Below are 26300 nucleotides of genomic sequence, written 5' to 3'. Positions count from 1 at the left end.
TTTAAATTTGCAAAATTTAAAATAATTTTAATTCCACAAAACAGAATGTAGCCCTTTCTTTGCATGGATATTATTAGTCCAATTATGTGTATATGTTTCTTGACTAATTTTTATGTTTTATTAGACAAGCTAGAATAATTTAAAATTCAGTAACAAATAGACTAAAATATCAGGATGAACTCCACATAGATCTATTGTTCTTATTGTATTTGGTACACCTTTATATCTTTCCTTGGAATCTATGCTCATATAAAAATCTTCAATATTCTCAAAGGTATCTGATTCCATGATGCTATCTTCTTATATATGTGCTCCCTTGTGTCAAGATAGAGCCAGGAAGAGGCAAACAAAGGAGATTTTAGCACCGCCCCCTCCAATCCTTCCTCCCCCCCCCAACAACCCCCACCCGCCCCACCAATATGTCATTTCCTTGAACTCCCTTACCCACCCTCAGCTCAAATGCAAGCATCAATCCTGAAAACTGTAGTCTTCTTTTGTGATCCAGAAGGAGAAAATGAAATCAGAATTGTAAAATGCATAGCATGGTCTTGATTATATGATACTTAAAGATATGTTCTGGGAAATAGGGACAGAGGAGGAAATGAGAATGTTTTTGGCACATATGTGATCTAAAAGACCAGAGGCTGGTAAGGGACAAAGTTGCCTAGTAAATAAAATTAAGGAAACATGTACTGATGAGAATTCAGCAACAACTTCAGTCCAGTCAACCAGAGAGGAGAGGATTAATGGATTATTAAAACAGAGATGCCAGACCACTTATTAAAAAGTGATGTAGGGCTGCAGTAATTGGAGGGACAAGGGAAACATGTGCTGAGGCATGATGTGTAGGACAGTCAAATGTGGGAGTTGGTATTAATTTTCAAAGATATATGCGATGCTCTTCCTGAAGTGATATTACACATTCTCATGCACTTGAACTCTAAAACAAATATAACTTGCTTTGACAAATAAAATATGAATGCAAGACACAGGTTCACTCCCAGGCAGAACTGTTAAGAATGAGTGTGCTGTATTTCATGAAGTTTTTCCCCCATTCTTTGGACATGAAATCTTGGGTTGAGATGCAGATTCTATCAGCTGATGTTTTTAGGTGACAGAAATGAGCAGATCCTCCTAAGCACATACAAACATGCAGTGTAAACCTTGTAATTACTTAGAGATATTCAGGTTGTTTGTAGTTGCAGAATAGCTTATCCTCTCCTGACTGAGACAGAAATTGAAAGGAGGAATAGGGACCTGATGTACCAGAAAAGTACATTATGTGTTTTTTAATTAGATAGTACACAGGAATGATTTTCTTATTGGGGGATGAAAAGATTATGCAAAAGTAAAACATCCCCTTGTATAATGTGGAAGGTTGAATAGTCTTAAATATTTTGTACCTTTCAAGAAAGATGGAAAAACACACAAAAGAAATTAGGAGACCAACTATTATAAAAGTTTTATAAGCAAAAAGTACTCAGTTTTAATTCTGGAGTAAAATTGTTCTTATAGACACAATGGCTATGTGGGTATATACAAAGAATTTTGCAATAAAGTACATATATATAATGCACACAGATGACTATATTTATCTTGTTGACTGTTATTATTCCAACCACCCAACAAATGCCTAAAACATAACAGTGTTGTCACAAGTGTTGTGTAATATTTCCAGTTTGTAATATTTTCTCTCTCTAGAGACAGAGAAAGAATGAAAGAAATGATGCCATACATTATTATGTTATGTTTGCTAGTCATCTTTTCTCTCCTTTTTTACTTGTTCAGTGTTTTTTATTTGTTACAAATATAAATAAAAGAAAAAGAGCTTTACATATGCAGCTTTTGAGTGTATAAAATCCACAAACACTTGTCCTCCTGAATATACTGACAAACTTCTAAGCATTGGTTTCTCTGGATGATATTAGACAAAGTAATAGATGAAGTCCTTGAGATTACTCTTCATATATTCATTTCAATAAGTAACTTCTCCACTATTTTAATAAGTTTCTCAAATTTATTTAAGAAATTTTGGAAATTTTCTACCACAATATTTGATTTTTTATATTATGGAAGGTCTGTCATTTGTAAGGTTTTCTATACAGGTTTGGGTTTCTGTCTTCTTGATATCTTTACAAAATGTTCTTAATTCGTTTTGTGTTTTCTATTTATATCTTTTGTCTCGTTTAAAAACCCTTAATCTTCCATTAATTAATAAAACAAATATAATGCCATTCTCTGTTAGAAATCTTGTCCTTACTAACTTCTGTTCAAAAATTGTTTCCTATGTATATTTTAGTCCATTACTTTATGGACCTTTGATTTTTATATTATTGGATTTGGAATATTTTCAGATAATCTTTAAAAATTAAAACAATTCTTTAAATTAAACAATTAAATTAAATATTCTTTCTCCAAATATTCTAAAATTGTCCAAATTTTATTTACTTTGTGTACTTGAGAAGAGAAGATATTTTTAAAGTTGCCAATGATGAGATGGTTCATTTTTTCATTTCTCACTTCAGACAGTAATTTCAGGAAGATACATTTCACACAATGGCATGAAAACCCAATCATACTGCTCATGAACCATAAAAAGATGTGATAGGATTTGATAACCCATTTTTAATCATTTTTTCAACTCCTTTGACTCCTTTACATCTTCTGTTTATATGCCAAATCATTAGCATTTGTGCTCAAACATATTTATTAAATCTTTATTCCTACTGAATGGCTCTATTGTCTGATACAGTAGGCTTCTATTTACCTTTTTTTCTTCTCTTGCTCTTAGATTCAGTTGAAATTCCCTTTAATAATTAAACTGTGTTATATGTAGAAATGGTATCCTTAATTTTTTTTTTCTCATTTCTTCTTGATGTTATACAAATTTAGAACACTGATATTTTCCCATACTGAGTTCTGGAATTGTGAATATGGATTATGAAATGTGAAATAAAATGTTCATGTATTCTAGACATCTCTTCCAAATACCTACACACATATAGTAAACTACTCTGGGCTAAAGCTATTTTCATGATAATGGCTAAAACAACACTAGAGAGAGAGAGATAACTCAAGGGACAAGGCATTTAATGTGTCTTCATGGAGGTTCAAGAAACTCGCGTATTTCCCCTTTTATCACTTGACACAATTATCATGACATTTTCAAAAGTCTGTTTTCTCCTAGGGCGTCCATAAAGGCAGGACCTTGCCCTCCTTTCCATCCCAAGTGCCTCACATGTTGCCTGGCACGTAAGAGTTTTGTTATGAATGGAGTTTTTTTGAATAGGAAGTGTTTGGGGAATGAAGCAGGTTCCTCAGTCAGAGGACACAGCTGGGGTTACTCCCACTTCGGTTACCCTCTGTGCTGTGATGGTGCTGAACTAGAGATCTTCAGTGTTGTTATTCTTTTTTCAATTATGTATGTAAAACACTACTAACTTTCTAGTCATAAAAAACATATTTAATTTCTTTTCTTTTCCTAAGTTCCATACAATGACTGTAAGTTGAATTCATGTATTCCCAAGTGTTTTCCTAGTTCTTATTAGACTACACCTCCACAAGGAAACTAAAGTGTTCCTGTCTCAAATTTTCTTACTCTGATACCTCAAATCTGTCTCTTGCTCCTACTTTATATACATAAATACAACCCAAATCCTAAATATCATCACTTCACTTCCCCATAGATGTTTGGAATTTAGTCTACCTGCTTGTCTTGTTCTGTTCCATAATTCATTGAATGGCACCCAGAACCACTAAATTCTTAAGGAAGTAAACTTGTCTTCATCTTAATTGCTCCCTCGCTTTTGAACACACTTTCATCATTTCTGATACAGCATATTTTGGTCATAGATGGTTAGCAAAGTTGTCACAGCTTCCTACTCCCATTGCTAACTTCCTTTCAGGCTACTGTCAATTCCAGTAAAGGTTACCTTGAAAGCATAGTATTTTTTACTCCAATTTTTTCCTCCTCCATGCTTCTGGCAAAATGAAGTTTATAAAATGCAAGCATGATTCTGGCATTCCATGACTAATTTCATTCTATCATTTTTTGCAAGAATTTATTAATTGACAATAACCTTGTTCATTACCTCTTTCAACCTTAAAATCTTAAGCACGATTTTTATATCATTAGTAATGTGGCATTTGCTTGCCCTTCCAGATTTTTCTTTCATCAGTTGCAATGTATGTCGAAATTATACTCAACTCTGATCAGTTTCCTTATGCCCCTGGGATATGCCTATCCGACCACCTCACCTTATGTTCTTCCTCTAGCTAATGTCTGTTCATTATGATTGCCTTAGCTTTGAGGTCTTCTCTTTCTGTTACTCTTCCACAATTTTCCAAGTATAGCTTAGATGTCCCTGACATGAACTTCTGTTGGAACTTATACTGCTAACTTATGCCCTTACAAAATATCACTATTATTTATTCTATATCTAAATGTATTATGATCCTTGTGATTGAATCATGTCTTCTTTGTTCAACTTTGCATTCTTTGGACTGAGTACAGAACATGGAACATGCATGCTATTCAAATATGTACTATTGAATGTTGAAGGGAAGACACCTTTTTAGAAGTGGAGTTTCTAAATTTTATTTCTAAGAATTCATTTTGCATTGTCATCATCAGACAAACCTAAATATTGAGGTTAAAAAAGTAAAGCAGACAAATAAAAGATTCTAGCTTTTGAGAGGTGGAGTGTTTAATGTAAATAAGTCCTTAGCAAACATTCAGAGTCAATTTGGACACAAACACAATGAATTCCCAGCAGTAGCACCAAGTGTGGAGTGTACCATAGTCCATGAGGCACTGAACACCTAAAGCAAAGAACCTGGATCAACTTTTTAAAATTGTGGTCTATAATTAAAAACCACATAAAAATTCTAAATCCCACATTTCTTAAGGAATATTGTTAGTTTATGCAAGTGTTTGGTGCGCATAAATATAGAGTGAATTGCACAAGTTGGGAATTCTTGTGGGGACTGTGAAAGCCAGCGGTGCTCTCCCTGACATCAGTCACAAGAGTTAGCAACTATAGATCCCACAGAAATCAATTCCGCAGACAAGTGCCTTACGTTCTACAGATACAGAAACAGGCCATTTTGTGTAGGTATGTATGATGATCACTCTGTAACTTTAAGCCAACAATTTTAACAATATATACTAATAGATAACACCATTACTTACAGACTATTCAAATATGTACTATTGGAATTGGTTTTGGCTAGTAAACTGAATTTTCTGAAGTTTAAACAAATTACTTGGGCCTCTGACTTCCTAGAATTCGTAATACGATTATACAATTTCAATTCTCTTCACAATACTACTGAAATTGTATTTTTGGACAAACATGGAGAGCAAATGGGCACTTAAGCTTGTATGCTCCCCTATCTTTATGTGTGTGTGTTTGTGTTTTGGTGACATTTGGCTTTTGTTGGGTTGGAAACACAGAAGTTATTTTGCTTTTTTATATGAGCTTTCCGTACCTCACTTCCTTTGATTGATTTATTCTCAGTGGCCTGATGGGATTGCTTTCTCTCCCTTCTCCACTCACTTGATCCTCTGTCTATTTTCAGTGGGCCCCTGGCCATTTTTCCCTTTGGTATTTCTCTGCCTTTATTCCTTTAGATGTCTTTCCTCACACTGTTCCTCCACACTCTGAGAATCTAGGAAAATGCACTTCTCCTGCTAACTAGCCCCTTGTCTCCTTGGGAGATCTTGCTCTTACTTTCTGTTTCTTCCTTATTTCATGTTTATTCCTTGCTTGCATGTTTCTTACTCCTTTTTTTGAAATTTCCCTGCTCTTTGAACTTTCCTATTTTTTTCCTTCCTGTCCCATTGGACTCCTTTTATATTTGTGACAGTGAGGCAGGGGGTCACATAGAAAGATTCTGAGATGGAGACCCAGAGATTGCTAGGCTTCAACATGGCTTGTTTCTTGCTACCTGTGTAGCCTTGGACAAATAATTGGCACTCTCCGAGGCTCAGTTTCTTTCTCAGTGAAACAGATAATAATAATCACCTTGTGAGATTGTTGCCAGAATTAGAGATAATGAAAGTAAAGTGCTAGCCTGGTGGCTGGCACTGTACATCAGAGGGCCCTTCTTGTCGTTTTCATCCTTATTACTGCCCCAGTAGGGTTACTGCATTCACTAGTGTAGACTTAATAGTTTTGTTGATTCATTTTTCCTTCCAATTTATGTACCCTTGAAGCTGTACAGCTGGGCCTGTTTCAGTTCTCATTTGACATGTTTTGGGGCAGTTTGTATGGAAAAAGTTTTATTCTTTGGAATAATCTTTGGGTCACATTTAATCATTTTTTTCATAAATAATCACTAATACATACTTCTCCTTTATTTAGAAAAAACTTTATGTCTGATTATCTTTATCATTTTGGGTGGTATGTTGGGCTATTGTGAATGATGAATCTGTCCTTTAATTTACTTATACCCTTAGATTAACAGTCCTTTATGAAATAGTGTATTATATTTTAATATCACATTTTAAACTAAAAGCAAGTATGCTGACATTTCTTGGAACCATGATGACATTATTTTTAAAATCAATTCCTAATATTCAAAATCAATTCCTAATATTCACCATGACTGTCTGTATACATTATTAGGGCATTCATGTTGTTGGAAGACTGATTTCTTATTTTGAGTAATATGAAAACAGAAATATCTACAATACATTTCAGAGAACAGTCCATCAAGTAAAGATATTTGCGACAGAATGATCGATTTATAACACTAAATACAACAAAGAAAACTGCTGTCTTTTTAGCTTCCACTTACTAAAAAGAATGTCTAAAACTTGTTGGATTTTTTTGGGTATCAAAGATACTAAGTGCCCTATACGGACATGTTCCTTGGTCCTTCAGATGGACTAACTCATAAACAGTGTCTTTTGAATGAAGCTCAAACCAGTAGACTGTAGGGAAGGCATTTCTCAAGCCCCAACACTCTCTACTATTGGACACAAACCCTGAGTGACCTCTTGAAAACATGTGTACTCTGACTGGCTTGCCTTTAAAAATGGGCATCCTCAAATTGGAGATGATCCTTGGGGTTTTGAATTCAATATGTTCCCTTAAAGTTATTTTGCATCATATGTACTTATTTGTAAAATAAGCAAGCCTATATATTAGTCAACTCAGGTTGCCAATAACAACAATAAAAATAAAAAATACAAAAAAATATAGACTGAATGGATTGAACAATAGAAATTAATTTTCTAATTGGTCTGAAAACTGGAATTTCAATATCAAAAATCACCATAGTCAGGTTTTGGTAAAGAATCTCTTCAGGTTATAGCTGGCCATCATTTCATTGTGTCCTTATGTGGTAATGTTGGCGGGACAGAAAATGGGATAGAGGGGAGAGAGAGGGAGAGAGAGACTGAGAGAGACAGAGAGAGAGGGAGGGAGAGAGGGAGGGAGGGACTGTGTTCTCTGGTGCCTTTTCTTACTAGCATTAATCTTATCCTGAGGATGATCCCACACTATTGAACTCATAATTAACTCTATTTCACAAAAATCCCATCTCTAAACACCATCACATTAGTATAATTACAGGTTTGGTTTCAGCAGAACACTCTTGGGAGGAGGCAGAACCTTTGGGAGATGAGGTTCAGTAGGAGAAGGTTAAACCATTGTGAATCCCTTGAAAGGGATTTTGGGAACCCATCTCTCTCTGATTCTAGTTTGAGATGCAATTACCTGCTTATTCCTGTGTATGCTCCCATGGTGATGAACCATTATCTTATGCCCTTTACCTACCAACTACAGCCAACCACTATCATGGGAAATTTAAAAAAGAAAATTACTATTATTCTTTATTAAGACCCAGGATGAGATCCCCATTCCCCATTTCTTGAAAAAGAAAGTTTAGTTTCTGTTCTTGGATCCAAGGGGCTCTCTGATCTAGGCCTAGAATAGTTTGCCAGCAATTCACAAATGCAGAACCTTTTATTGGAACATCCCAAACTCCCTTTCTCTCTTCCTCTCCCCCACCCACATTTATTTTGAAAGGTATGACTTTCATTGTTTCTTTGCCTTTCTACAGTTTATTCTCTTGCTTCCAAGATATGCTCAGAACTGTTTTGTAGTATTTATACACCACTATCCTTCTGGAGTTTGAACTTACGGAGAATAGGGACCTATTCATAATTATAATCTTGATTTAAAGCCTAGAAACTTATATTTTATTAAATCAATCAAATAAGCATGTTTTTGGCTTGTGGCTCTGGAAAATGATTTCACTATAATTTTGTTTATGTGCTATTAAGCAAAACTGTTATTTTTCTCTATGTATGTTCAGTTGATAAGGATGTTTATGCTAGAATTCTTAAGTTATCTTAGTCACTGAAATTCTAGGTGTACATGTAATTGTTTTATCCCTTTACTTCTTATGTTTCATTATTACTTGACAAGAGCAGCCATTGAGCCAAAGCTAAGATCCATAATGTAGGACAACTGGGTTTTAGAGAGTTCCACTCCCCACGTTGCTCCTGGGCTTCTGGCCTCACAGAAGATAATGCAGAAATCTTACTTCATGTAGAAGGGATCATGAAGTCATGGCAAGGGAGGAGTTGGAAACCCAAATCTTTCTTCTGAATTAGAAGGCAATTAATAATATGTAGATACAACAACAAAAAAAGAACCAGATCTAAGCATTTTATTAGTTTTCTCTTATTAATTTTATTATTGTTCCCTCTATTTAAGCATGGATATTTTTTTAATGAATGTATTCTGTGGTATTGTGGTCCTAACAAACATTGGAAACTTTATTCACACACACGTGCCGCAGTCAGGCTGCAGCAAAATAACCGGGGAGTGACGAATAACTTGTGTACGTTGATACAGCAGGAGTAGGAGCCGTTTATTGCAGGAGAGGAGCTGTATTTATACATTCCATGCAGCTTATCTAATTAGCATAAACTAGATACATCAGTCAACCAATCAGGAATCTCCACACTTAATGGCTCGCTTTTGTTACTTCTCAAACCACTCCCTCTGGCATTTTGCCAGGCACCATCCAGACTTGTTTACGAACTCTAACATTCCCCTGGCAAAATGCCAGGTGTTATTTTGACTTGTTTACAGACTCTAACACACACGCACACATCATATATATATATATATATATATATATATATATATATATATATATGTATATATATATGTGTATATAATATATACATATTATATACATATAAAATATATATATATATATAAAAGTTATAGGATTGTTTTTATCATCTTTGTAGGATATAAAACAAAATGCTTTCAGAAAAATAGATGATATTTAAGCAAATAATTGGGAATAAACATCATTCCTTTCTTTCTTTTTCTTTTTCTTTTCTTTTCTTTCTTTTTTTTTTTTAAGAAAAATAGTCCTTCAGAGATTTTGGTGAGAAATTATTGCCTCTAGGAGTTGTTAACTGTTTGCAAATATTTTATCTTTAAGCATTTGCGTTATATATATATTTTTTTATATATATATAAATTTAAAAAAAATTAAGTGATGTTAATTCCAGCTGGTTCTTCCTACATTCTGCCCTGGAATAGACTTGTACTTCTTGACAGTGGAAGAGCAAACACAAGAAGACATGGGCTCTTGACACTGAAGGATTGCATTTTAATTTGTGGCATTTCCAAGGTTCTTTTTCCAGAGTATTTTTTTAACTTTCTTTTCCCAAACACACTAACTTTAACAAATATTCTTTCAGAAGTGACAGGTATTGAGATCACTCTGGGGAATTCTCTGGATCTTTCTATTACATTTCCCAGGTAACAGATTTGAAACCTACTGCCCACACATGTTTCTGCTATAGCAACATCTATATTAATGATAAAATATAAGAATTTGTATTTCAAAATGCTGCACTTGAAGTATAAAAGTTATAGGATTGTTTTTATCATCTTTGTAGGATATAAAACAAAATGCTTTCAGAAAAATAGATGATATTTAAGCAAATAATTGGGAATAAACATCATTCCTTTCTTTCTTTTTCTTTTTCTTTTCTTTTCTTTTTTTTTTTTTTTTAAGAAAAATAGTCCTTCAGAGATTTTGGTGAGAAATTATTGCCTCTAGGAGTTGTTAACTGATTGCAAATATTTTATCTTTAAGCATTTGCGTTAGTGGATGCTATTATTTTAATTAATGTTGCATATAAGAATATTTTAATAGCAATTTATTCTGAATATATTAAGGCTAAACAGGCATAATATTTGATTTACAAATATGAATTAAATACCTGATAAATTAAAAACTTTTATAATAAAAATATAAAGTTTTGTAAGTGAATTTTAAATATAAATTTGATGTAAAATCTGGTACTGTTTTGTTACATTGTGCATCACAGAAAAATCCTGAATATTACTTGACTGTTCTGCATGGTCTAGGTAACACTATGGCCCTCATACATAATTTTCAGAGGCCAATGATTTTTGTCTATCTTTATTCACTGCTGTAAGTCTACAGGGTCTAGAAATAGAGTTTGATATATAGTAGACACATAAAAATGTTTGTTGGGGGAAGGAAGATGGCGGCGAGGGGAGTGCATTGCCCCCGTGTGCTGCTTCACTGTGTGGGAGTATGACAAGTCAGGACGGCTAAAGGATATCTTGTTAGGAATTTCCAGCAATAGTGGGGTGCTCCGGAACCTGGAGGAAGGATTTCCATCTCATGAGGATCGGCTACGGGGACTCAAACGCGAGAGGTTTGTCGCACGGAGGGTAACACTGCTAATTCAGCAAATCGCCCCGCGGCTAGAGTCTGTAGCGCGCTGGGAAACGAGGAGATAGCGACGCAGGGATACAGCGCTGCAGTTTCTGCCAGCCGTGCAAGCACCGTACTCAGGGCTGAATTCTGGGTTCGAGACGGGGGAAGGAAGCAGTCCATCTCGGTTCTCCACACCGGTCAGACCACAGAGGAGGCCAGCAGCCACCATGTTGGAAAGCTGACGTCACCATCCCTGTTTTCGACTGACCGCAGCTCATTCAGCCATAGAACAGGTAATTTCAGGCTGCAATTCGCCTGCGGCTTGCAGACAGATTGCTAGGGTTCAGTGCCTGGGTGCTTCTTAGAACCTGATCTTATCGGAGCGAACACCGAGCGCGGGGCGGCCGAGTTCCGGCTCCCGGAACCGTCCCGTAACCGCCCTGGCCCAGGGCTGCGGAGCCTGCGGAGGCTGCTTCTTGGACCCTGCTCCTATCAGAGCATACACCAAGCACTAAGCGGCCGAATTCCGGCTCCCGGAACTGAGCCCGCGGGGACTGCTTCTTGGAGCCTACACTTATAGGAGCTTACACTGAGCACGGAGCGGCTGAGTTCCGGCTCCCGGAACTTCCCTGGCCCGGGGCTAGGAGCCCGCGGAAACTGCTTCTCGGTCCGGGTCCTGCTGAGGGCCGGTCAGGACTCACCCGTTGCTTTGGTTGCCCGGCAAGGGGAACGAAATGCTGCCATTCGCATAGGATACCAACATGGCAGAGATCTGATGTCATCAGAAAGCGGTGGAGGAGAGAACTTCATCAATACCAGCGGTGACATAAACAGTTGGTCTCCTGGTAGGGGGGGTGAGGCACAGACACCCGAGTCTCCTCAATTTGTCGTCGAGCCAGAGGGGAGGAGCCAGGCCGCCGCCAGCACCCGGAGCAGGCCCAGCGGCTCGCCAGCGTGGTGACCGCGTGACCCCAATTGGAGAGGGGGTGGAGCGGAGCCGCCACCCGCACCCGCAAGGTGGGCAGACCCGCGACCCAGTGGTACATGGGCGTGGTAGGAGGGGCAGGGCAGAGCCGCCGTTCGCGCTTGCAAGGTAAACAGACCTGTGACAGTCTGGTGGGTCAGGCCCAGTGGCCTGCCAGTGTGGTACACACGTCACCCCAACTGGAGTAGGGGCAGAGCAGATCCTTCTCCCACGCCCAGATCAGGCCCTGCCAGTGTGGTGGTCACGTGACCCCAATTGGAGTGGGGGCAGAGCGGAACCGCCACCCGTGCCCGCAGGGTGAGCAGACCTGTGACCAACCTGCAGATCAGGCCCAGGGGTCCGCAGGCGTGGTAGGAGGGGCAGGGCAGATCTGCCGCCCGCGCCTCCAAGGTAGGCAGACCTGCAACAGACCGGCGGATCAGGCCCAGGAGCCTGCCGGCGTGGTACACACACCACCCTAATTGGAGTAGGGGCAGAGCAGAGTAGCCGACCGTGCCAGGAACAGGCCCAGCGTCCTGCAGGCGGGGTAGTCACGACACCCCAATTGGAGTAGGGGCAGAGCAGAGCCTCCACCCGTGCCCGAAAGGTGGGCAGATCTGCGACCAACCAGCGGGACAGGCCCAGTGGCCTGCCGGTACGACAGACACGTCACCCCATTTGGATTAGGGGCAGAGTAGAGCTGCCGCCCGCGCCTGCAGGGTAGGCAAACCTGCAACCGACCGGCGGATCAGGCCCGGTGGCCTGCCGGCGTGGTACACTCGTCACCCCAATTGGAGTAGGGGCAGAACAGAGCCACCGCCAGCGCCCAGAACAGGCCCAGTGACCTGCCGGCGTGGTAGCCACGACACCCCAATTGGAATAAGGAGAGAGCAGAGCTGCCGCCCGCGCCTGAAGGAAAGATACGCAAGCAATATGAAAAGACAAGGAAAGAAAGGACCACAAGTAATGCAGGTCAACTCAACGTTAGAAGAGGTAACAGCTGCAGCAGATGGAATGTCAGATAAAGAATTCAGGATATACATGCTTCAGATGATCTGGAGTATCAAGGAAGACATTAAACAGCAAAATCAGACAATGAAAGATCACTTCGACAATGAATTACGCAAACAAATCCAGGAAGCAAAGGATCAACTATACAGGGAGATAGAGGTTATAAAAAACAAACAAACAGAAATCCTAGAAATGCAGGAAGCAATAAACCAACTTAAAAACTCAATGGAGAATACTACCAGCAGAGTAGAACACTTAGAAGATAGAACATCAGACAATGAAGACAAAGTATTTCAACTGGAAAAGAACATAGACAGCTCAGCAAGACTGTTAAGAAACCATGAGCAGAACATCCAAGAAATATGGGATAACATTAAGAGACCAAACTTAAGAGTCATTGGGATACAGGAAGGTACAGAGCTCCAAACCAAAGGAATGAGCAGTGTATTCAATGAAATAATATGAGAAAACTTCCCAGACTTGAAGAATGAGACAGAATCCCAAATCCTAGAAGCCTACAGGACACCGAATGTGCAAAATCATAAGAGACCCACACCTAGACACATTATAATGAAGATGCCCAACATACAGAATAAGGAGAGAATTTTAAAAGCTACAAGAGAAAGGAAGCAGATTACATTTAGGGGTAAGCCAATCAGGATAACAGCTGATCTTTCAACACAGACACTGAAAGCTAGAAGATCCTGGAATAACATATTTCAAACACTGAAAGAAAATGGGTTCCAACCAAGAATTGTGTATCCAGTGAAATTAAGCTTCAGGATGGAAGATGAAATTAAAACCTTCCACGATAAACAAAAGTTTAAAGAATTCGCAGCTAGAAAACCATCTCTTCAAAACATCCTCGCCAAAGCATTACAGGAAGAGGAAATGGAAAATAACAATGAAAACCAACAGTGGGAGGTAGGACAGTAAAGGGGGGGGGATAATCAAAGAGGAAAACAAACCATGTTTAGTAACATAAATAAACAAATATGGCTGGAAGAACAACCCATATCTCAATAATAACCCTCAATATTAATGGCTTAAACTCACCAATTAAGAGACACAGGCTAGTAGAATGGATCACAAAACAAGACCCAACAATATGCTGCCTACAGGAGAAGCATTTGATAGGAAAAGACATACATAGGCTGAAGGTGAAAGGTTGGGAAAAATCATATCACTCATATGGACTTCGGAAACAAGCAGGAGTGTCCATACTCATATCAAATAAAATAGATTTCAAGCCAAAGTTAATCAAAAGGGATAAAGAGGGACACTACATACTGCTTAAGGGAACCATACACCAACAAGACATAACAATCATAAATATTTATGCCCCAAACAATGGTGCAGCTATGTTCGTCAAACAAACTCTTCTCAAGTTCAAGAGTCTAATAGATCACAATACCATAATCATGGGAGACTTCAACACACCTCTCTCACCACTGGACAGATCTTCCAAACAAAAGTTGAATAAGGAAACTATAGAACTCAATAACACTATTAATAACCTAGACCTAATTGACATATATAGAGTATACCACCCAACATCAAGCAGTTACACTTTTTTCTCAGCAGCACATGGATCCTTCTCAAAAATAGATCATATATTATGTCACAGGGCAACTCTTAGACAATATAAAGGAGTAGAGATAATACCATGCATCTTATCTGATCATAATGGAATGAAACTGAAAATCAACGATAAAAGAAGGAAGGAAAAAGCATACATCACTTGGAGAATGAACAATAGGTTACTGAATGATCAATGGGTTATAGAAGACATCAAGGAGGAAATTAAAAAATTCTTAGAGATAAATGAAAACACAGACACAACATATCGGAATCTATGGGACACATTGAAAGCAGTTCTAAGAGGAAAATTCATTGCTTGGAGTTCATTCCTTAAAAAAAGAAAAAACCAACAAATAAATGACCTCATACTTCATCTCAAAATCCTAGAAAAAGAAGAGCAAAACAACAGCAAAAGAAGTAGAAGGCAAGAAATAATTAAAATCAGAGCTGAAATTAATGAAATCGAAACAAAAGAAATAATTGAAAAAATTGACGAAACTAAAAGTTGGTTCTTTGAAAAAATAAACAAAATCAACAGACCCTTAGCCATGCTAGTGAAGAGAAGAAGAGAGAGAACTCAAATTACTAGCATACGGGATGAAAAAGGCAATATCACAACAGACACTTCAGAAATACAGAAGATAATCAAAAACTATTTTGAATCCTTATACTCCAATAAATTAGAAGATAGTGAAGGCATAGATAAATTTCTTAAGTCATATGATCTGCCCAGATTGAGTCAAGAGGATATAGACAACTTAAACAGACCAATATCAAGTGAGGAAATAGAAGAAACCATCAAAAGACTACCAACTAAGAAAAGCCCAGGACCGGATGGGTATACAGCAGAGTTTTACAAAACCTTTAAAGAGGAACTAATACCAATACTTTTCAAGCTACTTCAGGAAATAGAAAAAGAGGGAGAACTTCCAAATTCATTCTACGAGGCCAACATCTCCCTGATACCTAAACCAGACAAAGACACTTCAAAGAAAGAAAACTACAGACCAATATCTCTAATGAACCTAGATGCAAAAATCCTCAATAAAATTCTGGCGAATCGGATACAAAAACATATCAAAAAAATTGTGCACCATGATCAAGTAGGATTCATCCCTGGGATGCAAGGCTGGTTCAATATACAGAAATCAATAAATGTTATTCACCACATCAATAGACTTAAAAATAAGAACCATATGATCATCTTGATAGATGCGGAAAAAGCATTCAACAAAGTACAGCATTCCTTTATGTTCAAAACTCTAGAAAAAATAGGGATAACAGGAACATACCTCAATATTGTAAAAGCAATCTCTGCTAAGCCTCAGGCTAGCATCATTCTGAATGGAGAACAATTGAAGGCATTCCCTCTAAAATCTGGAACAAGACAGGGATGCCCTCTCTCACCACTTCTGTTCAACATAGTTCTCGAAACACTGGCCAGAGCAATTAGACAGACGAAACAAATTAAAGGCATAAAAATAGGAAAAGAAGAACTTAAATTATCAGTATTTGCAGTTGACATGATTCTATACCTAGAAGACCCAAAAGGGTCTACAAAGAAACTATTAGAGCTAATAAATGAATTCAGCAAAGTGGCATGATATAAAATCAACACGCATAAATCAAAGGCATTCCTGTATATCAGCGTCAAATCCTCTGAAATGGAAATGAGGACAACCACTCCATTCACAATATCCTCAAAAAAAATAAAATACTTGGGAATCAACCTAACAAAAGAGGTGAAAGACTTATACAATGAAAACTACAGAACCCTAAAGAGAGAAATAGAAGACAAGATGGAAAAATATACCCTGTTCATGGATAGGCAGAACTAACATCATCAAAATGGCAATATTACCAAAAGTTCTCTATAGGTTTAATGCAATGCCAATCAAAATCCCAATGGCATTTCTTGTAGAAATAGAGAAAGCAATCATGAAATTCATATGGAAAAATAAAAGACCCAGAATAGCAAAAACAATGCTAAGCAGGAAGTGTGAATCAGGAGGTATAGCAATACCAGACTTCAAACTATACTACAGAGCAATAGTAACAAAAACAGCATGGTACTGGTACCAAAACAGGCGGGTGGACCAATGGTACAGAATAGAGGACACAGAAACCAATCCACAAAACTACAACTATCTTATATTTGATAAAGGGGCTAAAAGCATGCAATGGAGGAAGGATAGCATCTTCAACAAATGGTGCTGGGAAAACTGGAAATCCATATGCAACAAAATGAAACTGAATCCCTTTCTCTCGCCATGCACAAAAGTGAATTCAAAATGGATCAAGGAGCTTGATATCAAATCAGAGACACGCCGTCTGATAGAAGAAAAAGTTGGCTACGATCTACATACTGTGGGGTCGGGCTCCAAATTCCTCAATAGGACACCCATAGCACAAAAGTTAATAACTAGAATCAACAAATGGGACTTACTCAAACTAAAAAGTTTTTTCTCAGCAAAAGAAACAATAAGAGAGGTAAATAGGGAGCCTACACCCTGGGAACAAATCTTTACTCCTCACACTTCAGATAGAGCCCTAATATCCAGAGTATACAAAGAACTCAAAAAATTAGACAATAAGAGAACAAACAACCCAATCAACAAATGGGCCAAGGACCTGAACAGACACTTCTCAGAGGAGGACATACAATCAATCAACAAGTACATGAAAAAATGCTCAACATCTCTAGCTGTCAGAGAAATGCAAATCAAAACCACCCTAAGATACCATCTCACTCCAGTAAGATTGGCAGCCATTATGAAGTCAAACAACAACAAGTGCTGGCGAGGATGTGGGGAAAAGGGTACACTTGTACATTGCTGGTGGGACTGCAAATTGGTGCAGCCAATTTGGAAAGCAGTATGGAGATTTCTTGGAAAGCTGGGAATGGAGCCACCATTTGACCCAGCTATTCCCCTTATTGGTCTATTCCCTAAAGACCTAAAAAGAGCATGCTACAGGGACACTGCTACATTGATGTTCATAGCAGCACAGTTCACAATAGCAAGACTGTGGAACCAACCTAGATGCCCTTCAATAGACGAATGGATAAAAAAAAATGTGGCATTTATACACAATGGAGTATTACTCTGCATTAAAAAATGACAAAATCATAGAATTTACAGGGAAATGGATGGCATTAGAGCAGATTATGCTAAGTGAAGCTAGCCAATCCCTAAAAAACAAATGTCAAATGTCTTCTTTGATATAAGGAGAGTAACTAAGATCAGAGTAGGGACGAAGAGCAGGAGAAGAAGATTAACATTTAACAGGGATGAGAGGTGGGAGGGAAAGGGAGAGAGAAGGGAAATTGCATGGTAATGGAAGGAGACCCTCAGGGTTATACAGTGGAGGGGGTAGAGAGATAGGAGGGGGGGGAGGGGAGAGGTGTGGAGGGGGGAGGGGAGAGGTGGGGAGGGGGGAGGGTGGAGGATGGGAAAGGCAGCTGAGCACAACAGACACTAGTATGGCAATATGTAAATCAATGGATGTGTAACTGATGTGATTCTGCAATCTGTGTATGGGGTGAAGGTGGGAGTTCATAACCCACTTGAATCAAAGTGTGGAATATGATATGTCAAGAAATTTGTAATGTTTTGAACAACCCACAATAAAAAATTTAAAAATAAAATAAAGTAAAATAAAAAGACCTATGATGACAGAAAGATTTCTCAGAATAAAAATGTAAAAAAAAATAAATAAAATAAAACCTAAAAAAAAAAAAATGTTTGTTGAAAGAATAAATATACCATCATCTCTTGACTACTAGGTCAATAGACATACAACTTTGAGTATAAATCCTGTAATTCAATATGATTCCCTTTGCTCTTTGTTAAATATATGGTCAACCACTGAGGAAATGGGAGTTACTTCATTTAAATTTAAAAAAGAGTAAGAATAAAATGACATTTAGAAGAATGCTTTTCTAGGAGACAATACAATGAGGGTGAGGACATTTTTTACAGCCTTAATTAGGTTGTTTTTGTTAATTTGAGGATTAAAATTGTTGTTGTTGCTATGTTTTTAATGTTTTTTCTTCCCAATGTTCCAAAATAATGAAATGGAATAAATAAATAAATATTCAGGTACTGTTCTGGGTTGGCTGAGTGGAGTGTGGAAATCCAACCTGAGAAGCAAACCTGAAGATCCCTTGGCCAATATCTATTCTACTTATTTTCTTGCCCTGTGTATTTTATCCCCTACTTACCCCAATAAAAAAACACCACCTTCACACACACCCCAAAATGTATATAGACTTGACTTTATACTGGACTCCTTGAGAACTATCTTCTAGTTTTTTAATCTGTAAAATTGTTGTTAAGATTAAACTTATATAGCTGTCAGAAATGCCTCTCTTTTGACATGTCTAAAAATCCTTAGGAAAATTTGTTAATCAGTTCCTAATTTAGCAAAGATGACTTAGAATGTCAGTAATTGGGATGTTAAAAAAAAAAAAAGAAAGAAAAATAAATTTGGAAGCTTAATTGATTCTTCAATACCTTTAAAGGTGACTTCCCTTGATACTGCTGACCATGTTTAAAGGTGAAGCCTGAACACAGAATGAAGGGTCTCATCTCCTTCTGACAATGAAACTGAACATTCAGCAAAATCTTTTGTTATCTCTTGCTGCTTGTAATCTGACCAACTGTCACAAAGCATTGTCTCTTTAGCCTGACAAGTACTAAAATACCCTGAGGAACCCTGTTTTGTTGATCTGGCAAAACAATGATTAGAATAATGACAGTTTGTAGGAGGCAATGTATGTGCAAAGCCTCTTAACACTGTAGTGCTCTGTACATGTGAGCTGTTTTTATTACCCATAACTGAAGTTGTCATGACTTACTATTTTCTCTGCTGGGTGAGAAAGTCTTTATTTAACCCAGGCTTCCTTTTGCATTGGCTGAGAATGTATGTCTCGTGGACATTAACTGTGACAGTTTTCTGGAAAGCTTCTTCTTGTTTGTAATATCTTTGGGGAGGTTTTCTTAAGGTTACAAATCTAGGTTCAGAAGGTGGCTTTTTAGCTGGTAAATGAATTATTTGTGAAGGAAGGTCACTGTGCGATGTATTATTGAAAACACTGAAGATGATGCAGTTTGCTGACTTTTTCAGAAAATAGTGATTCCTGCATATTTTAATATTAATTGAACCTAGAGTTTGTAGTGGAAAGAGTTAAGAAACAGAAAGAAAAGAATCTGAGTCTAATGAGGAAATGCTAGAAGGCATGCTCATTAGTACCCACTGGAACTTTAACCCTCAATAGTACAGAAACCTAATCTAATGCATACATTACTATCTCAATGTAAATACCAAATACAACTAGCCCCTTTAATCTACAAAAAAAATTACATTTCCTTTCTTATTAACTTTATTTTGTTTTGCTTTGTTATAGTTAAATAGCCTTAACCAGCTGTGTTGGCACCTGCATAACATCCTGGCCATCAAGGGGCTGAGGTTGGAGGATTGCTTTAATTGAGAAATTGAAGACCAGTGTGGTCAAATTAGAAAGCCCTCCATCTCAACTAAAAAAAAAGTCCAATTTTTTATTCATTTTGTTTTCTATACATCTATGTGAATTTATTATCAAATCTGAAAGTGTAAATCAATGTTTTTTTTTTTTAACATTCTTTGCATCATTCTTAATCAGAGCCTATATCCCTGCTCTGGCATATCCTACCCTGGTTCTTCTCTGAGCCCTTCACCCAAACCCTGAGGATTCCCTTTACCTATTGCCTGGGCTTAATCTCTAGTGTTCGCAACCCTATGTCATTTCTTTCTTGATCATCTTACTGATGTTGATAGAATGTATTTTTCAATATGCTTTGAGGAAGAAATGATTGTAGGTAAACATGTTGAAAATTGTGCATTATTTAAAGTTCCTTCCATCCTTGGTTGATGTTGGATACCAAATTCTCCAAAAAAGAAATTAATGCCCACCCCCCGAATTTCTAAGTCATTACTTAGCTACTTTCTGGTTTCCAGGGTTGCTTTTGTGAAGCATAACATCTCTGGAAATTTTGAAATATTCCTTATGTGATATTTGCATTTAGAATTTCACTGGGTAATACCTTGGTGAGGATTTTAATTTTATCCTCTGGTGTATGAGTTTTGTAGGACCACTATATCAAAATGTCACAGGATTGGTACCTTCTGGAGATAGAAAATCCAAGATCAAGGTGCTCACATTTTGGTCTCTCCTGAGCCCTCTTTGCTTGGCTTGTAGATGGTCACCTCTACACACATTTTTTCTCTATGTGAGCATGCCCCTGGTGTGTCTTTGTGTGTTCAAAATTTCCTCTTCTTATCAACACACAGGTCAGATTGGATTAGCAACCATCCTAACCGCCTCCCCTCTTGAAAGGTATTTATTTACAAATACAGTCACCTTCTAAGGTACTGTATGTTAAACTTGAACATACAAATTTAAGGGCATAATTCAGCATATGCATCTTAGAGTTAGCCCTTTAATTCTGAGATATTTCCTTGAATCATTATGATTAATACTTTTTATGGTCTACTCTATCAATTTTCTTTCTTTTTGAGATTTTTATCATATAGATACTGAATATCTTAATCTTCTAGTGTTTGAATGTTTTCTTTCCATTTTTTCATTATATTTTTCCTTGCTTTCCCAGTAGAGATAGTGAACTTTTTTTTAATATTGATTGTATTTGTGTATTGCAGTATCTCTTTTTAACATATGTTTTGTATTAGCTCTTCTTATTTCATTTAGTTTAACCATTTTCCTTACCCATGAAATATCATGATATGTTGTTTTTAATTTTTTTCTGCTTTTAGCATTTTCTCTTTTTCATTTTATATCTTAGAGTTTTTGCTCAGATGATTAGTGATATTTATCCACTTAAATTTAAGAATGAGACACCATAAATATTATTGGAAGTTTTGAAACTATGGATGAGTTTTATCAACTATCTGTTTCCATTATGGGATGTTCTCTTCTTGGAAAAAAAAGCAATCTGTTGGTATTTGTAAATTATTCTTTAATATCTTCTCCATAGCTAAATCCACTAAATTCTGACCACAGCACAGAAACCAATATTTCATAATTTTCAAAATCTATGGAATAGAGCATTATATGCTTTCTAGCAAATATAGTCACTGTACCTTCTTTTTTTTTTTTTTTTTTTGAGTCTTGGACCTCTGGCAAGGTATCTGTGTTTTCTGATACTGCTAAGTCCAGAGTGTCTGTGCTTTAACTTCTTCACAATAAACTCTATTTTCTGGAGGTTTATAAAACTTGATCTGGGAGACTAATTGCTCTATATAAAGGTTTGCAACCTATCCTGCCTGCCTTTCTCTTGTTATTTTGTACCTTATTAAACTTTTTGTGCCATTTTACTGAGGTTTTTATGAGTAAGAGAAGGAAATCATGGATGTTCAATCCATCATCATTAACCAGAATTCATTACTCAGGCCCAGGTTAGGGACAGGAGTAACTCCATAGCAGTGACTCTCAGCCAAGGACACTTGACAATTTTGAACTCTTTTTTGTTGTATGTATTCTGCTAAGTATTCTACAGTGCACGGCACAGACCTCCTCCCCCAAGAAGAGAATAATTTAGCCCAAAATTTCTATTGTGTTACAGTTAAGAAAGCCTGTCCTAATGGGAATTTAAAAGGCTGTCTGTAGGGGAAATTAAAAGATGTTAAAGACTTAAAGGATTTGTACATGAAGAACAAGTCAAATGCTAAAGGGTATAGTAAACCTTGGAAGTTTTTGTGCAAAAAAATAGAAAAAACTCCATTGTGAGCATTTATTTTAAATATCTTAGTAAATATTTAGACTGACATTTGTGTTCAGTTAAAAATTTTAAGGCAAGAAGTTAATAAGAAATATCCACATATATTAAATTGGAAAATGAATATACCACAGTGCTTCTCAACTCCTTATGGACATTAGAGTCAAGTGCAAAACTTTGAAAAATAAATAGTGTTGCCTATATACTACACAAACAAATTGAATCAGCATCTCTTGGGGACATATACTAATAGCATTGTTTCTAGAAAAGTCCCCAAATGATTCTAATGTGCAGTCAGGTTTTTGAATCACTGATCTAGAGCAAATATCCAAGTCCTTTTCACATCCACCTAATGGTTAATTACTGTTTATTTGATGCATTGTGTTCTCCTTTCTGACCTTTCTTACATCATGAGAAAAATTAAACTATTGTATGTGCATTATGATATTGGCATATGGCTCCTTTCTCTTTTGTTAAATAAAAAACAAAGCTATCTCTTTTTAATCTGTCCTTCTTTGTAATGTTTTCTTTTCACTTTCATTAGAAAGTAAAGTTGTGGTCATTTTAAGCAGTAGTCTTTTAGTCTTTTTTTTTTAACTTTATATATCTGTGGTGATTTATTTCCTGTCCTTTTAATAATGCTTACATAATGCCTGCTTAGCAGTGGGTCATCTATCTCAATTTCGTTGACCTTCTATTTGGTTTCCCTCAAAGTGACCATATTCCTTCCTTGCATAGATATTACCTGATTTTTGCCACTAAAATATTGATAACATGAAAAGAGCTTTTTAGAGTAAGTTGAAATAATTAATACATTTTTCTGGCTTTATTAAGGTTTTGGAAATTCTGAGTTCTATGTATGTATTTTTTTAAAATTATGTAATCATTAATATCAGTTTCATTAAGACTATAGAATAAGAGAAAAATCCAAATTTATAATAACATATAAAAATTTTTAAATGACATGATTGCCACATAATATTTGAATGTAACAATGTCAATAATAGCTAGCTGAGATTTATTAATAACTTACTATGCACATGGCATATAACATGAATTAATTGATGTAATCTAAATTAATCTGTTTAATATAACCTATCCATGTAGTAGGTACCATTTGAAGAATGAGGATACAAAGGCATAGAAAGGAATATATTGCCTGAAGACATAAAACTGACATGGAAGGCACAAGGATTTTATCTCAAGAGACAATGTTCTTCATCACTTTCTACTAACTTGGATTTTATAAATGTGCTAATTCATAGAACAAAGTTACTGAAAAATAGAAAGTCAAAGGCAGATACTGTTTTGTAAAAATATTCCATATTTTATATTTTCCTTTATTATTTTATAATTTTGTGTTGGAAAATAATTAACATGATTGATCTTAGATATATTTACAACTGTATAACATCTGTTTGTTTAAAAACAAGTATGGAATTAAATTAATATTCGAATATATCTTCCTGTACATATTTATTTTCATGGATTTTCAACTGCAAATGATAAAAATGTACAGATATGGACCGTTTATATTGGTTTATTTGTCTTTAAGACTGCCAAATCACTTTAATGTCAACTGATATATAGTTATTAAGAATCATGTAACTATTTCTTACGCTGGCCACTATGACATGTTCACAATTAAATTTACAATAACATTTCATTCTAAAATTCCAATATTCTTGTTTTTTTTGTTCCTCATTTGAAAAGCTACTATAGTGGACACTGGACTTATACAAGATTCAGTGTAAGATCAACATTTCCTAGATCTATGGGATTTAGCAAGTTGCTTAATGTCTCTGAGTTTAAACTAGAATAACAACCTAACTCATTGCTGTGCAGAGGAAGACTGATTCAGAGTAGGGAAAAGGCTCCTTATATACTCCCCAAAGTTATATCTATCGCTGTACCAGGCCCTCAATTCCACCGTCACCACCAGCTGAGTTATATTTCTAGAACAAAAAGGCCTATAGATTCTATTATTCTCCTTTTAACTCTATTCTGAAAACATTCTTTTTTATGAGTTGCTCAAGACAATACAAATGATCTTGACATATCATACATTTGATTCAAATGGGGTATGAATTCTCATTTTTCCACGTGTACAGATTGCAGGATCACATTGGTTATACAGCCATGTATATACATACAGCAATACTAGTGTCTGTTGTATTCTGCCAACATTCTTGACAGGGAGGATGCAAAATGCCCAATTCTAAAGGTTCCAAAAGAGGGTCTCAAAGCTTGGGAAGAATCATTCTAATGGATATGAAGGTGACATTGGGGTGCCTAAAGAAGCAAGTGATATAGATGCCTTCTTGGCAGTTTCTCTATCTCCATTCCTTCTAGTAAGTAAATAACATAAAGCCTTCTCAAAGGAACCAGATCATCCTACTCAATTTTGTAACACCTCCTTCTTAAGTTGGGAGTGTTTAGCTTTATCCCTTAGTGATGTGTTTTTCTTTACCATAAACTCCTCAACACCTATGCTCTGAAACTTTTATAGATTATCTTTTGAGGAGCACAGCACTTTATTTTTCTCAACAATCTTTCAATGGCATTAAATATCGCATAACCACCAAGAAACCAATCTAAAAGAATTCTTTCAAAAAGGAATAAAAATGAGATTGAAACCTGTGGGGTCTAAATTCTTTCCTTTATATCCTAACAATAAACCATTTATAGACTCAAGGTATTGCACCTGGCTAATTTAAAGATTTCATATTCATAAAATTGGCAAATAGTTTCCCTGGCTTTAGATTCCATGTGATATTCAGACACATATAGTTGAAGTTATACAATCAAAGTCTCCAGATAGAAGGACACCTTAGGAAACCCCATGTCTTAGGCCAATTATGCTGTTATAACAAAATGCCTAGACTTGGTAATTTATAAACAACTGAAATTTACATTTTTACAGTATTTAAGGATGAGAAGCCCAAGATTAAGTCTCCATCAAGTGTAATGTCTTTGGGAATTCCATTCGTTGTAGTTAGTACTCTGTAGGTATTCTAATGAGACATTAGGGATGGAAGGACAAAAGGAAGTAGATATTTTTTCAAGCTCTTTTATAACATCATGAACTCATTTATGAAGTTAGAGCCACCTAAAGATACTTCCAGTGTTTTAATTAGATCATTTAACTCAAGAGATTATTATGGCCTGTGCACATTTGTTGAGCTATCCAAACTCTTTAAACAAAAATTTTTGCTCCTTCTTAATAAATCTCATAGTAATGATACAAGAAGATTTTTATCAAGTTGGTAGTTTATTCTGAAATTCATGTTTTTGCAATTTAATAATCATATTATTGTTGAATTTATTTGTAGTAAAACACATTGAAGTTAGCATTTTAGAAAGCAAAAAACTCTTAGCTACTTTTTAAAAAAATGAAGTACTATGAAGTTATCATATTGAGGACTGGATTATACTCTAGGTATTTAATGTATTTGGTTAACCAGTAATTTGGTTAAACAATATTTGCAAAGTTTGGATTATTGCAGATAATTTTAAAATTATAAAGTATTATTTAAAATATGTCAGATTCAGATCAAATTAATAGAGAAGTAATGAATTGCAATGTAGTTTTTATTGAGACATTGTTTTTTATATCTCTATGCAGGATGTTATAATTTGATATATGTGCACAATAATCAAATCAAGGTAATAAGTATTTCTAGCTTTTCAAATATTAGCCATTTATTATGGAAATGCATAGTAATTTTAAAGTTTGTAAACCAAAGCACCACCACCAATTTAAAAAATACTGGTATATGCCAATTCCAAATCAACCAGAATGTATCTTAAGGAATTTCTTAGTTTCAGTTTTACACAATCCTAGATTTATAACCATTTTACTCATCTAGATTTTATCTATTATTTATGTTTAGAGCTTTGAAATTCATATTGACATTTAGTTGACTGTTTTATAAGTTTTTGAAATAATATGTCTATAACATTTTCAGTCAATTCTCAAAGCTTAAGTCTTCCAGTTTTATCAATGGACCAAAAACCCCAAATAATACTTTTTAATCTGTGAAATAATCACATTATTGAAATATTTGTACTTCTTTTGTAACTTCTAGTCTGAAAAAATCTTCATGTCTTTATCTGAAGCATTTTTTTTTTTTTTTTGCAATTGAGAAATATTCAGCAGGACCAGATTTTCTACAGACCAAGCTAATGTCTAGGGGGCTAGGGAGTTATATTCTTTTTTGGTTTCTTCTTCTTTTTAT

At 36.1% G+C, this 26300-nt stretch overlaps 1 pseudogene; it reads right to left on the bottom strand.

The window, feature by feature from the left end:
* Positions 1-2490: 2490 nt before the first annotated feature.
* On the bottom strand, positions 2491-2601 carry LOC124075609 (small nucleolar RNA U13; annotated as a pseudogene).
* Between the last annotated feature and the right edge of the window lie 23699 nt (positions 2602-26300).

The sequence above is a fragment of the Marmota monax genome, unplaced genomic scaffold (genome assembly GCF_021218885.2).
Source record: "Marmota monax isolate L192 unplaced genomic scaffold, Marmota_monax_Labrador192_F-V1.1 WCK01_AAM20220418_F8-fsc00025, whole genome shotgun sequence".
Taxonomy (NCBI): Eukaryota; Metazoa; Chordata; class Mammalia; order Rodentia; family Sciuridae; genus Marmota; species Marmota monax.
Note: the sequence above shows the minus strand (reverse complement) of the source record. Positions and strands in the feature narration are given on the sequence as shown.